Below are 6,573 nucleotides of genomic sequence, written 5' to 3'. Positions count from 1 at the left end.
CTCTGAAAGCTTCCAATCACTGAGGAAGGCCAAGCGGGAGCTTGTGCCTCACATGGTGAAAGCAGGAGCCAGAAGAGAGGGGGGAGGTGCCACATACTTTTAAATGACCCAATCTTGTGAGAACTCACTCACTATCTCTAGGACAGTATCAAGGGGATGGTACTAAACATATCATGAGAAATCAGCCCACATAATTCAGTCACCTCCCATCAGGCCCTACCTCCAACATTGGGGATTGCATTTCCAACATGAGATTTGAGCAGGGATGACACATCTATATATCAGAAGTCACAAGTGGAAATAGAAAACATATGAGAAATTGGACAGTTACATAATGAAGAGATGGAAGATTTTTACTGGTAAGAGCCAATGTCCCAAAATGTGAAAATCAATGGAACAACCAAACTGATTTCAAAAAGAATTTAGGCCAGGTGTGGTGGCTCATGTTTGTATTCCCAACATTTTGTGAGGCTGAGGCAGGAGGATGGCTTGAGCTCAGGAGTTCAAGACCAACCTAGGTAACAGTGAAACCTCATCTCCACAAAAAATAAAAAATTAGCCAAACATTTTGACACGCGCCTGTACTCCTTGCTACTCAGGAGGCTGAGGTGGGAGGGTCGTTTGAGCCTGGAAGGTCGAGGCTGCAGTGAGCTGTTCCATTCTGGTGACAGAGTGAGATCTTGTCACACACACACACACAAATGTAATTCAACTTGATTTGTGTTTATAGAAGGGAATAAATGTTTTGTGCATTGGATTTGTTAATTAAGAAAAAGAGCACAAAGGTAGTATTGAGAGGTGACAACATGCTAGCAGCCCTCACCAGAAGGGGCAAGACGGGTTCAATTCGTCATGGGACTGTTTGGAAAAACCCAGGAGAAGTCTCCCAAAGAACCAGTCAATGAGTGGTCATTGAAGATAAGAAAGGAAATGAGAGTTGTGGACAGGCAAATAAGCGATATCCAAAGAGAAAAAGAAAAAGTGAAATGGTCTGTGAAAGATGCTGCCAAGAAGGGCCAGAAGGATATCTGTGTAGTTCTGGCCAAGGAGGTGATCAGGTCAAGGAAGGCTGTGAGCAAGCTGTATGCATTCAAAGCACACATGAACTCAGTGCTGATGGGGATGAAGAACCAGCTCGCTGTCTTGTGAGTGGCTGGTTCCCTGCAGAAGAGCACAGAAGTGATGAAGGCCATGCAACATCTTGTGAAGATTCCAGAAATTCAGGCCACCATGAGGAAGTTGTCCAAAGAAATGATGAAGGCTGGAATCATAGAGGAGATGTTAGAGGACACTTTTGAAAGCATGGACGATCAGGAAGAAATGGAGGAAGAAGCAGAAATGGAAATTGACAGAATTCTGTTTGAAATTACAGAAGGGGCCTTGGGCAAAGCACCCAGTAAAGTGACCGATGCCCTTCCAGAGGCAGAACCTTCAGGAGCGATGGCTGCCTCAGAGGATGAGAAGGAGGAAGAGGCTCTGGAAGCCATGCAGTCCCAGCTGGCCACACTCCGCAGTTAGGGGCTGCCTAGCCCACTGGGTGTGCTCACACTCCGCTCAAGAACTGCCATTTTATGTATCTCTTGCACTACATCTCTGTTGTGAGGACTACCATTTTGGAGAAGGTTCTGTTTGTCTCTTTTCACTCCCTGCCCAGGTTTTGGGATCACAAAGGGATTGTTCTTGTAAAGGTGGCATAAATAAATGCATCACTTTTAGGAGTATAGACAGAAATATCTTATTGTGGGGAGGGGAGAGAAATCCATCTGCTCATGAAGCACTTCTGAAAATACAGGTGATTGCTTGAATGTCCAAAACTCTACTTTCGTCTATAAAACACTATATAAATGAATTTTAATAAATTTTTGCTTTAGCACTTGACCCCACTGTAGATTGCCCTGTGCAGTAAACTTTCCAGGTGTTGGCTTCCCCAGATTACTTCATTTGTTGGGCGTGGAAAGAGTTGCTATGGCCAGGCATATGGGATTTGGAAGCTCAGCAGAAATGACTTCTGCTCTGCAGATGCTGCTCCCCAGCTTTCACAGACATGGTGTGGCAGCCATTCTTTTATCTATTTAACCAAGAGGATGCTTGGGAATTGTGCTGTTTTTCCTGTTGGCTGGTGGCTGTAGTATGTCCTAGGGTGTGTATGTGGGTCTATTTAGAGCTTCTGTCCCTTCCTTCCCATTGCAAGTTGCACCCAGATCAGAAGCTGTAAGACTAGGTCTCTTTCACCTCTCAGTGCCTGTCCCTGCTTTGAGCTGGTTGTCTTGTGCATGGGACATGGGCCTTCCTATCCTTGTTTTCTCAAAGTCAGGAGCTGACCAGGAGCACACGAAGATGTGGTCATGCATCCTAACCAACATTCACTCATCCGGGACATTCTTGAGATACATTTATAAATCATTTCAGCAGTAGCACTTTGTATGTGTTGAGAGGTTACAGAGCTTTTCGACATATGCGATCTCATTTAGTCTTTACAAATAAGGAAAACAGCTCAGTTTTGGAAGTATCAGAGCTGGGATTCAAACCCAGATCCTCTGGTCCAAGTTGTATGTGCACTGAACTAATCAGGCAGGAAAAAAGCCCAGTCACTGTCTCACAGATTGGTTTTCATATATTATAGCAAAATCCTGAAACAATAGGGTCCTTCCAGTCTTATCATACAAAATGGCAATCTTGGCTGGGTGCAGTGGTTCATGCATATAATCCCAGAGCTTTACAAGAGTGACACAGGAGGCTCTCTTGAGAATAGGAGTTCAAGACCAGCCTGGGCAACATAGCAAGATCCTGTCTCTACCAAAAAAAAAAAAAAAAGAAGTCATTCTTGAGTCCAGAGGACCCTCCTATTACTCTTGATTTCATCTTTAGAGTATAGTTTAAAATTTTTTTTTAAAATCGGTTGTAGGTTCACAGCAAAATTGAACAAAAAGAAATTTCTCATATATCCCCTGCCCTCACACATGCGTAGCCTCCCACTACTATCAATATCCCACACCAGACACATCATTATTGCCCAAAGTCCATAATTTACATGAGGATTCACTCTTGGTATTGTACATTGTATGGGCTTGGACAAATGTATAATGATATCTACAATTATGGAATCATACAGAATAGTTTCACTGCCCTAAAACTTCTCTGTGCTTCACCTATTCATCCCTTTCTTTCCTAATCCCCTGGCAACCACTTTAAAAAAATTATTTTAGGTTCAGGGGGTACATGTGCAGGTAAACTCGTGACAAGGGGGTTTGTTATACAGATTATTTAGTGACCCAGGTACTAAGCCTAGTCCTCAATAGTAATTTTTCTGGTCCTGTCCCTTTTCCCACCTTCTACCTTCGGGTAGGCCCCAGTATGTTATTCTTTTGTGTCCATGTTATTTCACTCCCACTTATAAGTGAGAATATGCAATATTTGGTTTCCTGTTCCTGTGATAGTTGTTAAGGATAATGGCTTCCAGCTCCATCCTTGTTCCTGCAAAGGACATGATCTCATTCTTTGGCAACCACTTTTTACTGTCTCCCTAGTTTTCCCTTTTCTAGAATGTCTTATTGGAATCATACACTATGTAGCCTTTTCAGACTGGCTTCTTTCACTTAGAAATATGCAATTAAGGTTCCTCAGGGATAGTACGAGATGCCACCCGGCGTTTACAGGAAAAGACTTCTAAAATCAGACGCCTTTCAAACTCTTATACCAACCTCTGGAATTGGCAGCATGGCTTTTCCCCTTTCTAGGTCCCATGGCAGCCATTTTGCTGTTACTCACCTTTGGGCCCTATATCTTTACCTTTCTTGTCAAATTTGTTTCCTCTAGAATCGAGGCCATCAAGCTACAGATGGTCTTACAAATGAAACCCCAAATGAGCTCAACTAACAACTTCTACCAAGGACCCCTGGACCAACCCATTGGCGTTTTCACTGGCCTAGAGAGCTCCCCTCTGGAGGACACTACAACTGCAGGGCCCCTTCATCGCCCCTATCCAGCAGGAAGCAGCTAGAGCGGTCATCGGCCAAGTTCCCAACATCAGTTGGGGTGTCTTGTTTAGAGGGGGGATTGAGAGGTGACAACATGCTAGCAGCCCTCACTCTGGGTGCCTCCTCTGCCTTGGCGTCCACTCTGGTGGCGCTTGAGGAGCCCTTCAGCCCACCACGGTACTGTGGGAGCCCTCTCTGGGCTGGCCAAGGACAGAGCCCACTCCCTCTGCTTGCGGGGATGTGTGGAGGGAGAGGTGCCGGCGAGAACCGAGGCAGCGCTCAGCGCTCACCGGCCAGCGCACTCGGAGCACCAGTGGGCGCCGCCAGCCCCAGACAGTGAGGGGCTTAGCTCCTGGGCCAGCAGCTGCAGAGGGTGCGCTGGGTCTGCCAGCAGTGCCAGCCCGCCAGGCACTCAAATTCTCACTGGGCCTCAGCTGCCTCCCGGTGGGGCAGGGCTCAGGACCTGCAGCCCGCCATGCCCGAGACTCCCCCTGACACTCTGGGGTCCTGCACAGCCGGAGCCTCCCCAACGAGTGCCACCCCCTGCGCCACAGTGCCCAGTCCCATGGACCGCCCAAGGGCTGAGGAGTGCGGGCTCACTGCACAGGACTGGTGGGCAGCTCCATCTGCAACCCCAGTGTGGGATCCACTAGGTGAAGTCAGGTGGGCTCCTGGGTCTAGTGGGGACTTGGAGAACTTTTATGTCTAGCTAAGGGATCTTAACGGCACCAATCAGCACTCTGTGTCTAGCTCAGGGTTTGTAAATATACCAGTTGGTACTCTGTATCTAGCTAACCTAGTGGGGACTTGGAGAACTTTTCTGTCTAGCACTCTGTGTCTAGCTCAGGGTTTGTAAATACACCAATCAGTACTCTGTATCTAGCTAACCTAGTGGGGACTTGGAGAACTTTTCTGTCTAGCACTCTGTGTCTAGCTCAGGGATTGTAAACACACCAATCATCACCCTGTCAAAACAGTCCAGTCAGCTCTCTGTAAAATGGACCAATCAGCTCTCTGTAAAATGGACCAATCAGCTCTCTGTAAAATGGACCAATCAGCAGGATGTGGGTGGGGCCAGATAACGGAATAAAAGCAGGCTGCCCAAGCCAGCCAAGGGCAACCCGCTTGGGTCCCCTTCCACACTGTGGGAGCTTTATTCTTTCACTCTTCACAATAAATCTTGCTGCTACTCACTTTTCGGGTGGACACTGCCTTTAAGATCTGTAACACTCACTGCGAAGGTCTGCAGCTTCAGTCCTGAAGCCAGTGAGACCATGAACTCACCAGGAAAAACAAATAACTTCAGACCTGCTGCGGTTAAGAACTGTAATACTCACCACGAGGGTCCGCAGCTTCATTCTTGAAGTCAGCGAGACCAAGAACCCACCAATTCCGGACACAGTAGAATAGAACACAGTATATAGTACCATTAATTTAGAGTTGAATTAGAAAGATGGAGGAATAGGAAGAAAATTAAAAAGAAGAAGATAAAAGGAAAAAATAATATATAAACAAAGACACAAAACAGACACAGGATAGGGTAGGGAAAGAATGAGAAGAATAATTTATGTTGAACACAGTCAATATCAGGCACTATATTCGTGCTTTGTTTATAGACTTAATTAAACCCATATAGAACTCTGAAAAGTAGGCATTACTTTGTTTAATAGATGGATATTATTAGCTAAGAGTGGAAAGAGGATATACATATCTCCCCACTTCTCATAGCTCTGCCTTTGGGATCAGCTTATTCATACAGCCATTCTGCTCTCCTCCTGTTTCAAGGGAACAGGCTCAGCCCCTGTGTGACAAATCTGCTGCAACTGACTCAAGAGAGCTGTGTGATTTCAGGGGTGAGTATTACGAAACCAGTGAACAAATATACTTAAGTCTCATTCTCCAAAATACTGTTGCAACAACACTGCATAACAAAGAAACACAAAATTTCAGTGGCATCTGGTAATAAGTATTTATTTCACTTCTAGATGTGTGGGTCAGATGGTGAGGCTCTCCTCCCTTGTGTGTTGTCTGTTCATTTGTTTGTTTTGAGACAGAGTCTCGCTCTGTCGCCCAGGCTGGAGTGCAGTGGTGCCATCTTGGCTCACTGTTGCCTCCGTTTTACAGATTCGAGTGAGTCTTGTGCCTCAGCCTCCCTGCCAAGTGCCACCAGGCCAGCTAATGTTTGCTGTTTAGTAGCGATGGTTGCACCATGGTGGCCAGGCTGGTCTCACTCCTGACCTCAAGTGATCCACCCACCTTAGCCTTACAAAGTGCTGGGATTACAGGCAAAAGCCACAGTGTCCAGCCTGCATGTGTTCACTCGGGGGTCTCAGCAAAAGAAACAGCAGCTACCAAGGGAAGCTTTCTGCATAAGAAGAGCAGAAGAGCAGAGGTACAAGAGGGCAAGCCCTCCTCCTCGAATACATTTCAAGTATTTGAAATGCCTCAAATATGTTTACATCCCATTGACCAAAGTAAAGCCACTTTGCTTTAGAGTGAGTGGCAAAGGGCAAAGCAGCAGATACAGGGAGAGAGAAAGAATGCGGTCAATAATTTAATTTACCACACTCTAAAATCCCCAACAATTATAATCAAG

The 6,573-nt window shown here is 46.0% G+C and overlaps 1 pseudogene across 1 annotated transcript; it reads left to right on the top strand.

Annotated features, from left to right (window-relative positions):
• The first annotated feature begins 852 nt into the window (after positions 1-852).
• LOC105548864 lies at positions 853-2,795 on the top strand (annotated as a pseudogene). The gene has a single exon (XR_001007462.1). The product of XR_001007462.1 is annotated as a charged multivesicular body protein 3 pseudogene (transcript).
• Positions 2,796-6,573: the final 3,778 nt, after the last annotated feature.

The sequence above is a fragment of the Mandrillus leucophaeus genome, unplaced genomic scaffold, assembly GCF_000951045.1.
Source record: "Mandrillus leucophaeus isolate KB7577 unplaced genomic scaffold, Mleu.le_1.0 Scaffold424, whole genome shotgun sequence".
NCBI classification, from domain to species: Eukaryota; Metazoa; Chordata; class Mammalia; order Primates; family Cercopithecidae; genus Mandrillus; species Mandrillus leucophaeus.
The sequence above is the reverse complement of the archived record's forward strand: the minus strand, read 5'-3'. Positions and strand labels throughout refer to the sequence as shown.